Genomic DNA, 4386 nt, shown 5'->3' with positions numbered 1-4386 from the left:
TAAGGACAGGAAATAGAGGGTCTGGCTAATATTTGGTAACAATTATTTTCATTCATTTTATTTAAAAAGAGAAGTTTCAGTTCTCATATAATTGTAGGGCAACTTGTACAAGGTTGATCCTACCATGAAGATCATTACACTCTAGACAAAATGTACAAAGGTAAACACACACACACACACACACACACGCACACACACAAAGTCTTTGAAGGTACTGGAGGATGACGAAAAGCAAATATAACCTGGAGGGATTTTTGTCCTTTGAAAAAGAAACTTCAATGGGTGAGATATTTACGTGCATAGCTTTTCCCCAAGGAAATTCTCCTGTTCAAATGATGCAGCATATCAAACATTTAAGCAGAAAACATCAGTCTTAGAGGCTTTGCACTGCAGAAGACAGAGTTCCAGGTTGCCCAAGAGGCTAGAAAATAATGAGGGACATCTCAGCAAGGAGGGAGCCACAATAGGAAGTGTTCACAAAACTACTTATAAACTCCCCCCCCCCCGCCAAATTTTGGCTGCCCCATGGATTGGGCATGAGAAGGGGAGAGTCCAAGAAATCTGGTGTAATACACCAGCTGGAAAGCTAAAAAACTGTTACCATTCTCAGAAAAGATAGATATGGCAGCTTGAATGCTGCCAAGTTGGAGTGCCTTGGTCAAGATCATGATTTGCATTGAAAGGGCCATGCTACAGGAGTGAAGACTAGCCCGAACACAATATGAAAATCAAGCCTCCCAGAACTCCAGGTTATAAACCAGTATGCTAACGGTTCAACAGATCAAAAAATCAACACTGTTTAAAGAAAGATAATAGATTAAAGGCATCTATCACGTCCAATATGAAGTAAAATTTAGAGGATGTACAAAACAGAAAAAAAAGTGACATGAACAAAAGTGTCTGTACAAACAGACACTGAGATGACCCAGATTTTGAAACGAGCAGATAAAGAAGCTATTATAGATTTATTCAAAGACAAAAGAAAAATGATTATAATGAGTTAACAGGTGAAGACCTATCAGAGGAGAAATGGAAACTATAAAAAGGATCCCAATAGAAGTCTAGTGTTAAATGTGTGGTGTCATATTTTTAAGTTCCAAAGGTGAGCATAATCAACAAGAGACTGGAGAGAGTGGAATTGATTGCTTAGCAGAATTGTCAAAGCCTGAACAATAGACAATATATGATACAAGAGACCAAAATAAGTTTGCAATAAAAATTTCAGTTACTGTGTTCTAACTTGCATGTGATTTGTGGTCCAGAGGAGAAAAGAAAATGGGGCAGAAGACATAATTCAGGAAACAATAGTTGAAACCTTCGCAAATTTGGCAAAAAACAATACACAGATGCAGAAAGCCCTGCAAACCTAAGCAGGATAAATGCAATGAATACCACAAAGAGGCATCTCATATTCAAACTGCTGGAAACAGAGGATGAAAGGGAAATTGTAAACACAGCTGGAAAAAAAATACTTTAGACAAAAAGCAAAAAAAGTATGCACGATGTCTGGCTTCTTGAAACAATCACTCTTAGACAATGGAATGACATACTGAAGATATAAAGAAAAAAATACTCAATACATAATTCTATATTTAGCAAAAAAAGAAAAGACAAGAAATTTAAAATACAGATGTGATCAGGCAAATAAAATCTAAGATATAGACAACAGACTAGTTAAAATAAAGTCCTGAAGGAAGACATTCAAAATGAAAGGAAATGGTACCAGAGGAAACTCAGATGGAAGAGAATTAGTAATTAAAATATGTGAATAAATATAAAAAATCATATTCTGCTTTCCGAGTTTCTTTAAAAAGTAGATTTTTTTAACGTTTATTTATTTTTGAGACAGAGAGAGACAGAGCATGAACAGGGCAGGGGCAGAGACAGAGGGAGACACAGAATCTGAAACAGGCTCCAGGCTCTGAGCTGTCAGCACAGAGCCCGATGCGGGGCTCGAACTCACGGACCGTGAGATCATGACCTGAGCCGAAGTCAGACGCCCAACTGACCAAGCCACCCAGGCGCCCCTAAAAAGTAGATTTTTAATGCAAAGATTATACCATTGCATTTGTAAGATTTATATGACAACAATAGCAAAAAGAATGTAGAAAAAAATAAATGCACCGTTGTAAAGTTCTTTGTGCATGAAACAGCCAAATATTAATTCTAGGAAGACCATGAAAAGTTAATGTGTATTATCAACCCTCCATGAACTATTATAGTAAAAAACGCACATCTAAAAAGTCAGAGGGATTCAAAGTAAATTTCAAAAACAGAATTAATAAAAAAAAGTTTGTAGAAGAAGGAAGAAAGAAATATCAAGAGAAACAATAAGGGCAGAGATCAATGAAAGAAAAGAACCTGTCAGCCACAACCACCATATTCCAGGAAGGCACCAAAATGATCAACACAAAGGGAAAGAGAAGAGGCACCTGCTATATGTTCTCTAGACCTTTTAGGAAACAGGGAGTTGTTCCTTTGGAAACATATGTGTGAATCAACAAGAAAGATGATATTGTAGACATCAAAGGAAGGGACACTGTTCAAAATGCAGAGCCCCACGAATGTAACCAGGGCAAAACTGGAAGAGTCTACGGTATTACCCAGCATGCTCTTGGCATTGTCGTAAGCCAGCAAGTTAAGGGCAAGATTCTTGTGAAGAGAAATCATGTACATATTGAACAGATTAAGCACCTGAATAGCCACGATAGCTTCCTGAAGCATGTGAAGGAAAGTGATCAGAAAAAAAAGGAAGCCAAAGAGAAAGGTATTTGGGTTCAGCTGAAGTGTCAGCCTGGCCCACCCAGAGAAGCACACTTTGTCAGAACCAATGGAAAGGAGCCTGAGCTGCTGGAGCCCATTGCCTATGAATTCATGGCATGATAAGTAAAAAATAAAAGACCTTAAGACTGTTTAAAAAAAAGTGATAATAATAATAAAAAATAAAAGTGAGAGAAATATTTTAAGTTAGTAATTTTATAATAGAAAAAGGGATATCACTACAAATCCTTATTAAAGCAAAGCAAAATAATAAATAGGAAATCTCATGAACTTTATGCTGTAAATTTTACTACTTAGACAATTGGTTCTAAAGGACGGACAATATTGCCATCCAGGGCACATTTGATAATGTCTCTGGAGACATATTTAGTTGTCACATGGGAAAGGATCAATGGTATTAATGACATCTGGTAGTTGAGGTCAGAGATGCCACTAAATGTCCTATATGTACAGAACAGTCCCCTACAACAAATAATTATCCAGGTCAAAACGTTAATGGTGCTGAAGTTAAGAAACCCTGACATAGATGAAATAGGTAAATCCCACAGAGAACACAGCTGGTCAAACCTGATTCAATAGTAAATAGAAAAACCTGAATATTTGGAAGTCTAATATTGAATGTAATTCATAATCAAAGCCCTTCCTACTCACAAAGGTAGAGGCCCAGAGGGTTTTATTGTTAGTTTCTATAACATATGTAAGGAAGAAATAATATCTCATACTAACTTTCTCAAAATTAGGCAGGAAGAAACACAGCTTGACTAGTTTAATGAAGGAAGTATAATGCTGATAATAAATCTGATAAAGTCATTGCAAGAAAAGAGAATGAAACACCCATATCCCTCATGAACATAGAAGCAAGCATCCCAAAATAAATACCTAACGGTATATAAAAAATACATTGTGACCACGTGAGTTTGTGCCGGTGGTGCAAAGTTGGTTTAACATTAGAAAATCAATCAATGAAATGTATCATATTAGCAGAATAAAGGTGAAAAACAAATATAAATACATATTGAGAGAGAATGTGACAAAATCCAATACCTATTTATTGCAAAAAAAAAAAAAAGTCTAGTATAACAAATGGACATTCACAAAAATTCTACAGATTGCATTACACTTAATGGTAAAAAAAAAATGTGTGCTTTCTCCCCAACATTTTAAGATGACAAGATTATCTGCTCTCGCTAATTTATTAAACATAGTCTTGTAGGTCCTAAGCAGTACAATAAGTCAAGATAATGTCCTAAAATTTACTAAGTTTGGAAAACAAGCAGGGGAGCTTTTTTTTTTTTCATAGATGATATAATTATATAGAAAAATACTTTTAAAACTATGAAAATAAAGCTACTTTAAAACTAAAATGAATTTGGGGCTCCTGGGTGGCTCAATGGGTTAAGTATCTGACTTGATTTTGCCTCAGGTCATTATCTCACAGTTCAGGAGTTTGAGCCCCACATTAAGCTCTGCATTGACAGCACAGAACCTGCTTGGGATCCTCTCTCTCCCTCTCTCTCTCTCTGTCCCTCCCCCTCTCATGCTCTCTCTCTCTCTCTTTCTCTCAAAATAAATTAATAAACATTAAAAAACCCTAAAATGAATACT

At 36.1% G+C, this 4386-nt stretch overlaps 1 pseudogene; it reads left to right on the top strand.

Moving 5' to 3' along the window:
- Positions 1-2400: 2400 nt before the first annotated feature.
- LOC124502922 (60S ribosomal protein L21-like) lies at positions 2401-2883 on the top strand (annotated as a pseudogene).
- Positions 2884-4386: the final 1503 nt, after the last annotated feature.

Source organism: Lynx rufus, unplaced genomic scaffold (assembly GCF_022079265.1).
Source record: "Lynx rufus isolate CCGP_SWC_20201006 ecotype Redwood Valley unplaced genomic scaffold, mLynRuf1.p SCAF_8, whole genome shotgun sequence".
Taxonomy (NCBI): Eukaryota; Metazoa; Chordata; class Mammalia; order Carnivora; family Felidae; genus Lynx; species Lynx rufus.
Note: the sequence above shows the minus strand (reverse complement) of the source record. Positions and strands in the feature narration are given on the sequence as shown.